Genomic DNA, 17078 nt, shown 5'->3' on the forward strand with positions numbered 1-17078 from the left:
CACCTCGGTTAATTGATCTTGCGAGGCGGTTTTCTGGAACCGCCTCAGTTAATAAAAATTGACCGCCTCGGTTAATCGAAAGCATTAACCGAGGCGGTTTTTAATGTGCTCGTCTCCGAGGTAATTTTAAAGTGCCTCGGTTAATAGCATTTTGTAGTAGTGACCCTCACGACACCGCGACAATCTCGCTCTCTCACACACTGACGACCACTTCGCGGCGGCGGCGCCCTAAATCCGCAGCCATAGGCTCTCCCCAGTGAGGCGAGCGAGCGACGGCTCCAGCGAAGGTTCTTGCCGTGAGTGGTGCTTTACTAATTCTATGTAGCCCATCCATCCCTAGTTGAGTTGGGTTCTTCTTCTTCAGCACTAGCGTGAGAGATCGACATTAGTTGGCACACAGGGCTTCTTGCTCCTCAATAAAGCTGCGGGGTGCAGCTTGTGTTCGCAAATTTTGGGGGGCCCCGCCATGGCGTATGCAGCTTGCAGTATAAGGGGCCCTCTCAAACTCGCTGCAACGTGCGGCACCGCCGGTGTGTATTAATCGTGCAACTGCTACAGGACTTGGGTGTCTTACCCCGTTGCTCAGGGGTGGAGCAGCAATTGCTCTTCGGTCGCGACGCGGCATGTCGCATCCCATTATCAGTTGATTCCTCGGGCTTCAGCAAGGTGGGGGTCCAACCTGAAAGCTTCAGCAACCGATGGAAGCATTGTTTCTGGTAAAGTGTTTTTGGGCATCCAATTTGCTATCTGAGACTAAACATACTAATGCTAGTGTAAATGAAAATTCAAGAGTGGGCTAGTTTCATTTTTCTCCATTGTCTTTATTCAGATGAGAAGATAATTATACTCGTCATCGGTGGTGGAGTTAGGGAGCATGCTATTTGTTACGCCTTAAACCGCTCCCCGTCTTGCACTGCAGTTCTACATGCCCCTAGTAATGCGGGTATTGCTCGGTCCAGGGAAGCAACCTGTATCCCAGACTTGGACATCTCCAGTAGCGATGATGTTATCTCGTTCTAGCGAAAGAGGGGAGTGGGAATGGTTGTAGTGGGCCCTCAAGCCCCTCTTGTCGCACATCTAGCATACCTAGGTGATATGCAACAATGCAAGTGCATGAACTTAAGAAAAATAGTGCATGATGCATTTAAAGGCATACATGACGATCATAAGATCTCATGAAAAGATCCAAGCACCTAGAGTTGGTTAGCTAAACATCATACAAGTCTACCATAGAAAGATAGCAAAGCCTATCAAGCATGGCACACAAGTTCATTTGGTTAATCTACCAAGGAGTACGCATATGACCATTTACTTTGATTACAAACTACCATATACTTAGCAACATTTACCTTAATTATAAGCCAAGATTAAGTTTTTTTGAAGTTCTACTATGAATCTGGACTCCAAAATTTTTCAACAGAACAACTGCTCAAATCTAGCCTTTGGTGAAGATTTCAGATTTTTCCGATCACCAGAATTTATTTAAACTTATTTAGTGCATTTAGACATAGATAAAGCATTTGAGCATGTTATCAGAGTAAAAAGTCTCAAACTTTTTCTATAGCTTCATTGTGTTATGGTAACACCACTGACCACTGTACAAGTTTTATCCCTAGAATCACTATATAGCATGGTAAGGAAATAGATCTACCTAACTAGTGCATGAATCAAGATTTAATGGTAACTATAGCTAGGGTTCATATATGGTCCTGAAATTTCTACACAAGTCTACTCATCTAGAATCTAAGTCACTGTCCAAAAGTCACTATCAGTGCTTGCCTAGATTAAAAGATACAATTTAACACTATTTTTACTAATATTTAAACTAGAGAAATATTGAATTAGAAACTGGGTACGTGCATGTAATGAAAGTTGTAGCTCATGTCACAAGGAACTCAAGAAATTTGAGTTTGTAGTTTTTTTATTTTTTGTGATTTTATATGGATTTTACAAGTTCACTGTTATGCATCTAAAATTGAAAACTAGGCTTCGTAGATCTACCCCTGAGTTTTTTGCGCTTAGCACCCTAGAAAGACCTCAATCAAAGCAATGTCATCCCTAGGCGAACCTGCTATGGTTGAGGACCAAATTCGGCGAGGGAGAGGTGGAGGGGCACGAGGGAGGCGAGTTCTACCTGGGGTGTGCTCGGTTGGGGTCGGGAGCGACTGGAAAGGGCCGGCGACGGAAGCAGCGTGGGAGGCGGCAGTGGCGGTGACGCTCTTGCCGGCGAATAGGCCTTGCCAACACGAGGCCGGCTTGGGAAGATCCAGGGCGCGAGGCTCACCCCGTCCACATGTTTGTGAGGCAGAGGTGAGCCGCTGGCGGCACAGGCAAGCCGGCGTGGCAGCGGGCTGGCCGCATTCCGGCATCGGTGGCGGCGAACGCGCCGAGTTAGCTCGAGCATGAGCATCTTGGGGTCGTGGGGAGTCAATTGTTGTACTTGGTTCGAGTAGAAGGAGGTCGGAGAGGGATCGTTTGTGTTTGGGGGGGGGGAGGGGGTCTCTGCTCGGCTCTGTCTGGAGGAAGAAGAAGAGAGGCCCAAGTGCGAGAGGGAGAGGAGGAGGAAGATGTTGGCGACTCGAGATAAGGACGAGAGCGACACAAGGACGAGCGAATAGCTGGTGGCATGGCCATGGCATGGGCAGCATGGGCGGCACAGCACGCCAGCGAGCAGGCGCTCGTCGCGCGTCGAGTGGCCATGGGTGCCGGACGGGAGCAGGTGAGATTTTCTTGACTCGTTTTGACCCAGATTTGAAGGTTTAAACTTGGTTTATGCAATGAAGCTCCTAATCAACATCTGAGGTGTTACAAGTGGATACTGGATAGTTGTGCTGCCTTCAACATCTGAAGCAGCACTGTGGTCGCCTCCTCCTCCTCCTCAACTCTAGAGGTGGGTACAATTAACCAAAATAGAAACGCAATAATCGAGATTGAATCTGAACTGATCGAAATCAAAAAATTTCGGTGATAATTTTGATCTCAGGTTTCAGATAAGGAGTCGGTTAACCAAATGACCAAATTGTGTAAAAAATTCAAAAATACCTTGCTTAATTAGAAATTGTTCCTCGGATTTCGGTGTGTCTACGTTTAACTCACTGACCAAAATTAGAGAAGCTCCATCCTCTCAAATCCCCATCATGGGCTCATTATATCAGCCCAAAATGGCCCCAAGGTAGTCCAATCCGGCCTCCAAACTAACCTTAACTCACCCAGCCCAGCCCACCCGGCCTCTCTCACTTTTCTCACGGCCTCCCCCGCCCGCCGGACCCTCACGTCACTGCCAGAATCTCTCTCTGTCCCGCAGGCTGGTAGTGGTAGGCGCGGCCGCCCCCTGGCTGTTGCCAGCTCCCACTCGCGGCGAGCCAGCGACCACTCTGCGGCGGTGGTGCCCCAAACCCGCAGCTACAGACCCTAAAAATGGCAACGGGTAGCAAATATTCACGGATATTAAACCCAATAGGTGTGGATATTGGTATAAGCTTATGCCGAGCACGAGCGCGCACATAATTTTAAACCCAACCCGCAAATCCGTGAAACCCGTTTCAATAGCTGATAGGTGGGACCAAAACACCAAAACACCATATATATAAGCTTTGTGTAAGGGTTTCAACCTTATCCATCCAAGGGATGAAAGCGGGACACAAAATTTCCGCACCGACCGACACCGTATTACGATATCATTTCCGTTTTACAAAAATATAAAAGTTATTATTTATAATTAATTCTATAGCCTTTTTTATCATATTTAATTTTATTAATTTCATAAATACGGAAAATTTTCGTACCGACCCATCCCCCCGGAGGCATATATGGTGCAATCACCGAACTGGTGAAAGCACCGTGCAATCAAACTAAAAAGATCTTCAAAAAATTCTGAAAAAAATCATGAATGTACATCTCGGTCTACCCCATCTACATATAAAATTTCATGATCAAATTCATCTTACTCTAACAGTTACAAAAAAGATAAATTTGGGCTGCATTTGAACGTTAATGATTGTCAGAAAATTTGTCTTTTTTGTAACTGCAAGTGTAAGATGAATTTGATCGTGAAAATTTATATATAGATGAGATAGACCGAGATGTACATTCATGATTTTTTTCAAAATTTTTTGAAGATCTTTTTAGTTTGATTGCACGGTGCTTTCACCAGTTCGGTGATTGCACCAGATATGCCTCCCATCCCCCCTCCTCCCAAATCCTCCCTCCGGGCGCCGCCAGGGGCTCGTCTGCCTCTTTTCGCCCTCCGCGCGCTGCCAGGGGCCTGTCCGCTCCGCCCCCAAGCCCCCCCTCCTCGGCTCCGCGGCGAACGGCGCCGCCGCCGGTGCACCCGGCCCACCCTCCTTCCTCCCTTTCGGCCGCGCGCCACCCTCGTTCCTCGTCACCTCGCCAAGCGCTCCGCCATCGGGTCCTCGTCGTGCCTGGGCTGGACCGGCCGCCGCCGCGGGGGCCTCGCCGTCCGTGGACCGGCAGGCGCCGCGGGCGCCCTCGCCCCGCGCGGATTTTACCCGTTTCCATCTATACTCCCCAGTGAGGCATACGGGCGACCGCTCCAGTGAGGTTCTTGTTCTGCGTTCCATTGGGTTCTTCTTCAGCACTAGCACTAGAGATCGACATTAGTTGGCACACAGGACTTGTTGCTGCTCAATAAAGGTGCGGGGTGCAGCTTGTGTTCCACAAATTTTGGGGGATCGAGCGAACCCCTGCGCCGCAAGCCGCCCCCGCCCCTCCCATGGCGTCTGCCGCTTGCAGTATAAGGGGTCCTCTCAAACTCGCTGCAACGTGCGGCACCGCTGGTGTGTATTATTCGTGCAACGGCTACAGGACTTGGGTGTCTTACCCCGTTGCTCAGGGGTGGAGCAGCAATTGCTCTTCGGTCACGACGCGGCATGTCGCATCCCATTGTCAATTGAGTGTTCGGGCTTCAGCAAGGTGGCAATCCAACCTGAAAGCTTCAGCTACCGATGCAGGCATTGTTTCTGGTAAAGTGCTTTTGGACATCCGATTTGCTATCTGAGAGTAAACATACTAATGCTAATGTAAATGGAAATTCAAGAGTGGGCTAGTTTCATTTTTGTCCATTGTCTTCTGTCAGATGAGAAGATAACTGTACTCGTCATTGGTGGTGGAGGCAGGGAGCATGCTCTTTGTTACGCCTTGAACCGCTCCCCGTCTTGCATTGCAGTTCTATGCGCCCCTGGTAATGCGGGTATTGCTCAGTCCGGGGACGCAACCTGTATCCCAGACTTGGACATCTCCAGTAGCGATGATGTTATCTCGTTCTGTCGCAAGAGGGGAGTGGGAATGGTTGTAGTGGGCCCTGAAGCCCCTCTTGTCGCCGGTCTTGCTAATGACCTTGTCAGAGTTGGGATACCAACCTTTGGCCCTTCTTCAGAGGCTGCAGCACTAGAAGGACCATGGACTTCATGAAGAAGTTGTGTGATAAGTACAATATCCCCACAGCCAAGGTACTTCATGTTCCATTTATGTTGATTGTTAACCCTATAGGCTAGTCTTGGTATGACTACGGGATTTTGTCTATGGAAGAAGCCTGCATATAGGTGATGATATATAGGTTAAGACACGATGTACCATTTTAGGGATTATCAATCATAGAGATATTTCTGTGGAGACATGGTTGCTATCCCTGCCCATGCTTTACTAAGTCCATATTAATTGCCAGACACTACTAGTAGTTAATTGCCCTTTCATTTGTAATTATTGATAATTTCAATGTTAATCCATACAAACAATGTTAATTTTTGCACGTACCTTCTCTCTTGCAGTATCAGACATTCACGGATGCCGCGGAAGCTAAAAAATATGTCAAACATGAAGGAGCCCCTATTGTTGTTAAAGCTGATGGACTGGCTGCTGGAAAGGGTGTGGTTGTCGCTATGACTTTGGATGAGGCATTTGAAGCTATAGACTCTATGTTGGTTGAAGGCTCATTTGGTTCTGCCGGTTCACGGGTTATCATTGAAGAGTTTCTGGAGGGTGAAGAAGCCTCTTTCTTTGCATTGGTAGATGGTGAAAATGCATTGCCTCTTGAATCAGCACAGGATCACAAAAGGGTTGGTGATGGTGATGTTGGCCCAAATACTGGCGGTATGAGTGCATACTCTCCTGCACCAATAGTTACAGATGAGCTCAAGCGCATGGTCATGGAAAATTTAATTATCCCTACCGTTAAAGGTATGGCAGCAGAAGGGTGCAAGTTTGTTGGTGTACTATATGCTGGGCTTATGATTGAGAAGAAATCTGGGCTGCCTAAGCTTATTGAGTATAATGTGAGATTTGGTGACCCAGAATGCCAGGTTAGTCACCTATCTCCAAAACCTAGCGTTCATTTCTGTATATTAACAGGCCAAGAAGTTCAACAAATATTCATTGTTAACAATAAGATCAGTACAAATATCTCATACCATATAGATTCAGGTTAAGAGAGTGTTGGAATGCCTTCAGCAAGAATCTAGCACAGACCAGAAATAATAATAATAAGCATCAAACTAAAGAACCTAAACTGCAAAACTAGCAAGTCAAAAAGTTGCTCTGTCTGAATCAAAGAAAGAAAAAGACCTGTCAGTTTCCAGGCTCTTTATGAGTAGAATGGCCCATTTTGATGGTAGACTTTTAATTTACCGAAAGGATGAATTATAGCGTATACATGTCTCAATTTGGTCACTACAGTTCTGATTTTGGTTTATATGATCACAATGTAATCAAGGTGTTTTCGTTGGACAACAGAATTCAATAGATATGCTGCGTATGCGTATCTTTCCAACAGAGGTTTATATGACCCCAATATAACCAACATTTATATGAGTGGCTGTTTAGGATTAATCTGCTAGCCATTATCTGCTCTGCTACATATTTGATCAATATTAACCGCCATAAAGCTCTACAGCAACAACATAGCCTTTTGTCCCAAGCAAGTTGGTGTAGGCTAGAGATGAAACCCAAAAGAATCAAAGGTCACGGTTTAGGCAAAACATTCTTTCCGTTGCCGGGACTCGAACTCAGGTCATGCCTCAACATAGCCGGTCCCAAGCCCGGGTAAAGGAGGAGGGTTGTGTTAGGTTTGGCGAACCAGTGTAAAAAAAAACAGCCACTCTAATGGATATGAAACGCATAAGAAACTGCCATAAAGCTCTCATTCATGTAATTTTGGAATCTCACATTGGTTGATCACTGTCTGCTGTAAAAAGTTTCACTTCTGTTTTAATCAATGCCAGTCTAACATTTCTAACTTGGGCTACTTAAAATTTGATAATATATATATTAGTGCTACGGGCATACTTAAGATTGCTCTGAACCCAAGCAGTGCGACTATGGCGATGCCTGGCAACAGCATCAAAGGGTAGGAACTAATCTCCAACATTCGGGAAACAGACCAATCTAGACTTATTTCTTAATAAGAACAAATCCCAAGGCTACTGGAACAGTAAGCACGTGGAATCAGGAGTGCTACCATTATTATATATATCAAAATTAAAATCTGAAAAACTGTCAGGAGAAAAGGTATAATTGATATCAGGAGTACTTGTTTATCTAAGTGCATATGGATCCAAATTGCAGTCCAGCATCAGTTAAATTGCTGCTGTTGTAACTAAAAAATATCGAATGCATTACTTCATTTGAAAATTTGAAAATGTATGTTTGAGAGGTGGTGATCAGTTCCGCTTCCTAGCTAGAACCTGGCTAAGAATAGTACATGGCCAGCCCAAGCCACTCTTAAGCAATGCAATAGCTCTATGTTTTGTTGCTATGATATAGCAGAGCTTGCATTGGCTGTATCTTATTGGGTTGCATGGATTGCTCAGGTACTGGTTGGGTAAGCTTTAGCTCTATGACCTCTCACTGTGCCCCAACACACACCAGGTTTATACCTCTCACCATCACCTCTTAGATGCCGTAAGGTGAGATGATAAATTGAGCTCTCTGACTTCCAAATTGAGTCACCATCTTCCAATTCAAGTTCTCGGTCTTCCAAATCGAGCTCACCGCCATCCGATTCGAGCTCACGTACTTTCAAATCGAGCTGACCACCATCCAAATCAAGCTCGCTGACTTCCAATTCGAGCTCAATACCATTCAATTCGGGCTCACCAAATCTAAATCGATCTTGTCACAGCTCTTATCGTCCTTTATGCTGCCAAATTGAGCTCCTCCATGGAAACGGGTAAAAAAAAAAGAAGAGGCAAAGAAAGAAAACAGCAAATTGTCATTTATAGCAAGCATACAAAGGGTCTGCACATGTTCTTGCAGAAGCTTGTCATGGGGAAAGGCAAAATTTCCTTGCTTTGCTTGAGCTCCGCGTGCACAACATCAACAGCTCTGTCAAACCTGTCCATTTGATCTAGGAACTCCACCCGCAAACGCAGCTTCGCAGAAGCACATGGTCGGCGCCGAAGGCGGAGGCATCTCCGGATGACTGTGCCATCGTCACGGCATCCACTTCATCACCGATAAACAGAACACATCAAGGCGCACGGCAGGTCTCTAGCAGTTGAAGAGGAACTTGGTCTCTAGCAGGAAGAAGAGCTTGCTTCCTGTGTCATCCTTTCCCTGGAGCGCCGACACCGGTGGACGCGGTGGGAGGTGAGCCGAATCAGTCTTCCCAGCCACCAATGTCTTATGCAGCCTGCATAGCGCGGAAACGGATCTTTTTGTGTTTCCAGGAAGCCACCGAAGCTAGCTTCTTTTGCATTGCTGGAGCCTGGCTAGGTGGGCTGTTCAGGTATCCAAAGAAAACTGAGCTGCATTGCACAAGCCTGGATCGAGGTTATCCACCCTATCACCACCATAATTTTATGGCAAATCTCCTTTGCTGTATCTTCATTGTGATTGTATAGTAAATTTCAGAATTGCACTGTACAAATTTGAAATGATATATTTAGCATATAAGTTTAGCTGATGCAATTATCTACTTGACCTGTGAAATGTTTTTTTGTCATCATATTATGATTGTCCTGATTCCTACTAATATTTTTTCCCTGTTGTTACAGGTTCTGATGATGCGATTGGAATCTGATTTAGCACAAGTTCTGTTATCCGCTTGCCAGGGAGAATTACGGAATGTTTCACTAAGCTGGTCATCTAAAATGGCAATGGTGGTTGTGATGGCTAGCCAGGGATATCCTGAATCTTATATGAAGGGGACTGTAATAAAAAACCTCGACAAGGCTGAGCAGGTCTCTCCAGCTGTCAAGATATTCCATGCTGGGACAGCACTAGATGGAGATGGCAATCTTGTCGCTGTTGGAGGCCGAGTTCTTGGTGTCACTGCCAAGGGCAAGGACATTGAAGAAGCAAGGGAAAGGGCATATGATGCAGTAGATGCTGTCGATTGGCCAGAAGGATTTTTCAGGCGTGACATTGGTTGGAGAGCACTGAGACACTCATGAGATTATCATAGTGGATTTATTTAAAAAAAAGGATTATCATAGTGAACAACAACTTGGAGAGCTTGTACTGTTATGAGCAATAAAAAGGGAAACAGTGTAATGTCACTCCTTTTTGGTTGTGGGAAGATAAAGATTTACTGGTGAAACAGCAGCAATTTTAAAAATTGCTGATAGCAATTTTAAAGATAAATGTGTACCGATTAGTCCAACCGGTACTAAACACAAGCGCATTTTGTACCGATCAGGCTATATCGGGTGAGAAACTAGTACTAACTGGGGGTTTCCGCCCGGTACTAATGTCCAGTTTTCTGACAGTGAATGTAGATGTAGGTCAATGTCGCATTCCGATCAATGTCGCATTCCGATCAATGTTGAATGTAGACGTAGATCAATAGCCACAGGGCAACATGACCCTTTTGCAGGCCTTACTGAGTGTGGCTGGTTCTGGCTTGAAGCAAGGAAGCCTACGATAGTGGATGGCAAGCCACATTTTGACAAACCCAAGACCGAAGCCGTCGCAAAAAAAATGTACGAACTTACCAAACTTCAAAATCAAGGAAAGTTCAAAGTCAAGAGGGACAAGGATAAGCTTAGTACAGCTCTTAGGTCCAAAAAGGATGGAGCCCGTCCTCTAAGGTGACCTTTAGGGATGGGTTCCAGGAGGACCGGTCTACCTACAAGAGGCATGACCGCTACAAGGAAGAGATGATACAAGCGGCAGAGAAAGTAGCGGAATCAAAGTTTAAGAAAATGTTAGCACAAATGGCAGAGCAGCAGCAGTTCAGGCAAATATGTATTAATCCATTGCAAGTGGGGCAGCAACAGTCCAGCCAGATGGTGATGATGTCCCTTCTGGTATTAGCCCAAGCAAATACGACATGTGCTCAGAGCAGTGTCGCCTTAACCATAGCACAACCATACCCGGTAGATTGCATATCAAGTACTACTCCATGCATGTTGCTCTATCCAATCGGCAAAGCTGGGAAGACGAAAGATGTTGCCAAGGCCCACGTGGATCCTATTGGGGATTTATTTGAGGGAAAACCAATACCGTCCCATGCGTGCGAGTGCAGGAGCTCCAGAAATCAAGCTATGAGGACAACGAGATAGACATCCCCACTGCAGATGGGAAGACCACGCTTGTACAATGCGTTGGAATCACCATCCTGTGGCACAAACGAGACATCGTACTACTGCTTGTTTCACCCAATCTTACCTCGCCATCATCACAGCAGACTCTACTAGCTCTACCATATCTACCAGCCCCGCCATCATTGCCACCATCACCACCACCAGCTCTAGCATCGCCACCAGCTCCAGCTTTCAAACCACCAAATCCAGCTGTCAGACCTGGGGCCACGGGATACCTTATGTGGCACGGTTCGGTACCCGATATGGGATGGGGCATGTCTCATACCCATTCGGCATGTAACTACTCGGATAGGCATCAAACTAGTCGCTATGAAAAGAAACTACCTCGAGTAGTACTCGGGGTGGGATCTTAGGCTCGTGCTAACCTAGGATTTCCTTGTAACCTTGCCTCCCTGGTCTATATAAGGGCAGGCAAGGGCCCCTCCAGGGGCAGCGGATCGCAACCCAGCGCATTCACCATCCATCTACATCCAAAGCAATACACACCACCCAACAGGACATAGGGTATTACGCATCCTTGCGGCCCGAACCTGTCTAAACCCTTGTGTTGCTTGCACCATCGTGTTCCTGATCTTGGTGTCTTCCCCACATCAAACCTCTAGGTAGACGTGATGGTAAAACACCGACAGCTGGCGCCCACCATGGGGCAAGACTCCAACAATCCGCCGGTGAACTCGATGGCGGTTTTCAACTTCCCAATAGTTGTCGCCAAGAAAGGCACAACTCTTGTCTTTGGATCTTGGATCTGCACTTCTGATGGCCAAAAGGGCTATCATAGTCGCTTGGCCACCGAGGAGATTGCAGCCGACCAGACTAGTGCTCCCAATAGCACCACTAATTCGATCATCAGATCGATTCCCCATGAACTACTCTTTCGAAAGTAAGAAAAATACCTGCGTCGAGAGCTCTTCCGATCCAGAAGAAGCTTCAGCAGACAATCAGAATGACGGTGTTGTCCCATCAAAGAAACATGCCGATCTAGAATATTTTCAACCAGATAGTCCAATATCAATCATTGGAAACCATCTGGAATTCATGGTCGCATCTACACCACAATGTAGATTTGTGTACTGGAAGGGCATGGAACCCCCAGAACTACACGGCTACGATACAAGACTGGTGGCTTGCATGGAAAACCTTCCCTACCAAGATGGGAGTGCCCTGACCACCATCTTGGAAGAGGAAACGGGATCCACCGAACTAGTCACAAACTGCACATGTGAGTCCTATTTCGACCGCCACGTTTATGTAGCCAATCAAGGCAATGGACACAGGGACAATGAACTCCCAGAGGATGTCTCTGCTGACGAACCAACTGCCAACGCTGGCGCTGAAGATGAAACTCAGCGTGATGCCAGGAGAGCAAGAAATCGCGATCGTGAACAGAGAAGGGCTAATGCGCGGCAACACCAGCAACAGCGAGCTCAAAGAAATCTCCAAGAAGAGTTTGAAAGAGCCGCTGAGCAAGGATTTCACACACCTGTGTCCAACATCATGTACGCCACAAGACTCTTAGATCATATCAATGATCCGGCGGTACTTCAGAGTATCAATCTACTCCAACACGCTGCTTTACAACTCAATGAGAAGGAAAAACTCATATCCCTCTCAAAGAACCAAGACCAGACAGCACAAAGTCGCACAGCCGGAGGTAGACCAAGACACTAAGAAGGGAGCGGCCAAAACAACCATGATCGTCAAGACGCTGTAGCCGCCCACTCAGCAACGGGCGTCGCCAGGGAAAACCAACCCCAACAACACCAACACCAACAGCTACCCCCACTCCCTCAAGGTAACAATCAGAGACTCCAAAATATCCCTTCTGCTGACCTTCGCAACTATGCAGCCGTAGGTTACGATGCCAGGCAGATCATCAACGTCCGGCAGGAGGCATGTGCCCTCCAGGAAGGATATAGAGCCCCGTCAGACACCGACCGGTTCCCGGCTTTCAGGAGGGAATTCAGCCTATATGTCTACCCCGAGGGTTTTAAACTAGTCGGTTTCACCAAATACGATGGTAAGACCCCTCCTCGCCAATGGTTTCGGATCTACTCCCAAGCAATTGAAGTCGCAGGCGGCAACGACACCACAAAAGTGGCATATTTCCCGCTAGCCTTTGAATCTGCACCACTTCAGTGGTTAGACTCGCTGCCAGAAGGCTCCATTGACACCTGGGCTACTTTACGAGAACTCTTTGTCGACAACTTCCAGGGAATCATGACTCGTGCAGGGACTCGCCATGACTTGTCCCAATGCAAGCAAACAAGGAACGAGTCCTTATGCGACTACACAAAACGTTTCTTTGAGAAATGAGCTACTATTGCGAACATCACTAACGCAGACGTCATTGAATGTTATCACCAAGGCCTTTTCGACCGCTATATCTTCAGAGATTTCGGTCGACAACGACCAAAACAATCGCAGAATTACGAGATATGATGACCACCGGGGCTGATAATGAAGAACAGGAAAATGATCGCTTCCCAAAGCGAGTCGAGGACCCCAAGCGTGCAAGTGACAACCGCAACAAAGGTCCAAGGGACCAGCAAGACGAAGGGAGGAAACGAAGACCCGATGACCACATCGCGGCCCTCGACCGCCCTCCAAGCGACAAGAAGTTGTCAAGCCAAGAGCAGTTCGAGAAACTACTACACAAAAGGTGCCCCTTTCATCCCAATGGAAAGCACTCGGCAAAAGAGTGCTGCAACCTCCAAAAAGCAGTCAGCAACTTTCTTCCCCAAGACAAGGGCAAGAACAAGAAGGACGACGATGAAGATGATGACAAAGAGGAAGCAGGAAAAGACACAGGATTCCAAGACACCAACAGAATCGTCAATGTCATCTTTGGGGGTGAAGGATGCCTTTCTAACAGAGTTTCCAAGCTCACACTCAGAGAAATCCTCTCGGTGGAACCAGCGACACCGAAATACCTGAAACTAAGCGAGATACCAATCTCCTTCTCCAGAGAGGACCAGTGGACCAGTTTTTCCGAACCAGGAAAACTACCACTGGTCCTTGACCCTGTCGTAGCAAGATGCAAACTAACAAAAGCACTCATAGATGGAGGCAGCAGCCTCAACATCCTTTTCGCAAAAAACTCTACGCGAAATGGGTCTTGACTTCGGCAAAATCAGCCCAACTAAATCCCCCTTCTATGGGATAGTTCCTGGGAACGCAGCAATGCCCCTAGGCACCATATCGTTACCGGTGACCTTTGGAACCCGCTCAAACTACCGAACTGAATACATAAAGTTCGAAGTGGCCGATTTCGATGCATCTTACCATGCTATCCTGGGAAGACCTGCTATGGCAAAATTTATGGCCATCCCCCATTATGTATACCTCCTGCTGAAAATGCCAGGGCCTAATGGCATATCTCCCTTCGTGGTGACCTAAAGAAATCCTTTGATTGTGATCAAGGAGCAATTCAATGCGCTACGATTCAACTGTCTTAGTCTGGGATGGAAATCGCAGCCAAAAAATCAGGACAGATCAAACCTCCCCCTGAGGTCACAACCAAAACCATTCAACTCCATGGGAGTGACCCATCAAAAATGGCCCTGATCGGAACCGATCTAGGGGACAAATAGGAAAGCGTGCTCGTCAATTTCTTACAGGAAAACCATGACATCTTCGCCTGGAAGCCAGCCGATACGCCCGGTGTACTAAGGGAGTTGATCGAGCACGCCCTAAAAGTAAGAGGCAACGCTACTCCAAAGAAGCAACGCCTCAGATGTTTCGCTCAAGATAAAAGAGAAGCCATCAAGAAAGAACTCGCGAAACTATTCGCTGCCAGTTTTATCAAAGAAGTTTACCACCCAGAGTGGTTAGCCAACCCTGTGTTGGTCAAAAAGAAAAACAACAATGAATGGAGGATGTGTGTTGACTACATGGATCTCAACAAACATTGTCTGAAAGACCCATTCGGTCTACCCCGCATAGACCAAGTCATAGATTCTACAGCAGGGTGCACACTGCTCTCATTCCTCGACTGCTATTTAGGCTACCACCAGATAGCTCTCAAGGAAGAAGACCAAATAAAAATGGCCTTCATCACCCCATACGGCGCATACTGCTATAGGACCATGTCATTTGGTCTAAAAAACACAGGGGCTACATACCAAAGAGCAATACAACTTTGCTTCAGCAATCAGTTGCACCGCAATGTCGACGCCTATGTCGACGATGTAGTCGTAAAGACAAGAGACCCCAACGACTTTATCAAAGATCTACAAGAAACCTTCGACGGCTTGAGAAAATTCCGCTAGAAACTCAATCCCACAAAATGTGTTTTCGGCGTCCCTTCAGGGAAACTACTCAGTTTCATCATCAGCAACTGAGGCATCGAAGCTAACCCAGAAAAAGTGACTACAATCACTGATATGGGACCTCTCGCAAGCATTAAGGACATCCAGAAACTTACTGGATGCATGGCGGCATTGAATAGATTCATCTCCAGATTAGGGGAAAGAGGACTACCTTTCTTCAAACTACTCAAAGGAAAGGAAAAGTTCACATGGACCGAGGAAGTCAACGCAGCATTAGAGGACCTAAAGAAGCATCTGGAAAATCCTCCAATACTCACGGCCCCGGAGGACAGCGAGAACCTGCTATTATACATTGCTGCTGTCGGTGTTTTACCGTCACGTCTATCTAGGGATACCCTAAGGTAGAGGTTTTATGTGGGAAGACGCCGAGATCCGAAACACGATGGTGCAAGCAACACAGGAATTTAGACAGGTTCGGGCCGCAAGGATGTGTAATACCCTACGTCCTATTGGGTGGTGTGTATTGCCTTGAATGTAGAGGGATGATGAATGCGCTAGGTTGTTCTCTCTAGAGCTACCGCCCCTGGAGGGGTCCTTGCCTTCCCTTATATAGGCCGGGGAGGCAAGGTTACAAGGAAACCCTAGATCGGTATGATCCTAAGATTCTATAATTAACTCTACTCTTCAATATCTTCCCGTACCGACTGGTTCTAGATTCTTTCAAGTAGTTACATGCCGAATGGGTATAAGACATGCCCCATCCCATATCGGGTACTGAACCGTGCCATGTAAGGTATCCCGTGGCCCCGGATCTGACAAGCCCCTGAGCTCTTCGCAGCCGAGTAGTCGTAGATCTTCTAGTACCTCTGAAGTCATCTTCGAGTAGTTCCTGAACTCTACATAGATCACCTTCCGAGTACTTATCGAACTGCACCGAAGCTGCGTGGTGCTCCTGCTCGAGTAGTCTTGACGCCCTCGGATAATAATCTTCATATTTGTGGGGTGAGATGATCAATCGCACTCCATATGGAGTAGCCCCCGAGCCTTAGGGTGAATCAAAAGATTCAGGGTGAGGATCCAATTTGAATTTCAAATTTGTTCTCGCATTTTCAAATAATTTTGAAAACAATTTCCTTTTGCCACATACCCAGTAGCCCCCGAGCCTTGTGCCCAAATCCCAATTTGGAGAAAAGGATCAAAGTCAAACGTGGCATACTTAGAGTAGTGTGCAGGGATATAATTTTACAATTCAATCACCCATTTGAACTAGAATTTTATCACATATTTGTGATTTTAGTAGTGTTTGCAGGGTATTTTATTTTTGGAATTCATCCCTAACGTCTTTTGCTCGAGAAACTGATCACCACTAGCCCCCGGGCGTGACATTAAGTAAATTGATCCCAGTGAAATAATTACGCTTATGCCACTGACTCTTGCTATATCATCTGTTTAGGGATTGAACCGTTATCTCACCTTGCCATTACGCCCGTCTCTTCATCTCTCCTCTGCCGCCAACACCCGCGCCTCTCCTAAACTCACTCAAAACCCTAGCCTCTTAAGGAAGAAGACTCTTGGATCTAGAGATGGAGAAGACCGGCGACTCCAGCTCCGGTGACAAGCGGAAGCAGGACGACAAGACTCCAGTGGAAGAAACCGCTTCATTTCCTCGGAGTAAGCTCTCCGAACAAGATTTGGCGGTTTTTGTCAAGCAGTTTCTTCTTCTGCCAACTGAGTCTAACTGCTGCGTAGTGCGTTGGGGGAGGATTTTCCTTCTCCCAGGGATTCAGAAGTTGTTTTATTTGCCCCATACTTGGAATTTGTTTGGCACTTCCAGCATCTGATTTTCTTCAGGGGGTGTTGTATTACTACGGGATCCAAATCCATCATCTCACCCCTGCGTCAGTCTTGCATTTAAGCGTTTTTGTGCATCTTTGTGATGCGTTTCTAGGTATAAAGCCCTACTTTGATCTATTCCGCACTCTGTACTGGCTCGTTCCTCCAGGGTTCACAATATCGCTCGAAATTTCGCGGTATACCCGATATTTCGGTTTTATCGGCGGGGTCCGATATTTTTTTTACCGGCCGAAATTGATTTTTTGAATATTTGTTTCACTAAAAAATAAATTTAAAAAATAAACATAAAAAATAAAAAATAAAAATAAAAATAAAAAATCCCGATATTCCCGATATTTCGCCTATATCGGTGATGGCCGATTTTTTTTTCATACCGGAATTAAAAACCCTGCGTTCC

At 46.5% G+C, this 17078-nt stretch overlaps 1 pseudogene; it reads left to right on the forward strand.

Annotated features, from left to right (window-relative positions):
• The first annotated feature begins 4228 nt into the window (after window positions 1–4228).
• Window positions 4229–9553, forward strand: LOC120673092 (annotated as a pseudogene).
• Window positions 9554–17078: the final 7525 nt, after the last annotated feature.

The sequence above is a fragment of the Panicum virgatum genome, chromosome 5N (assembly GCF_016808335.1).
Source record: "Panicum virgatum strain AP13 chromosome 5N, P.virgatum_v5, whole genome shotgun sequence".
NCBI lineage: Eukaryota > Viridiplantae > Streptophyta > Magnoliopsida > Poales > Poaceae > Panicum > Panicum virgatum.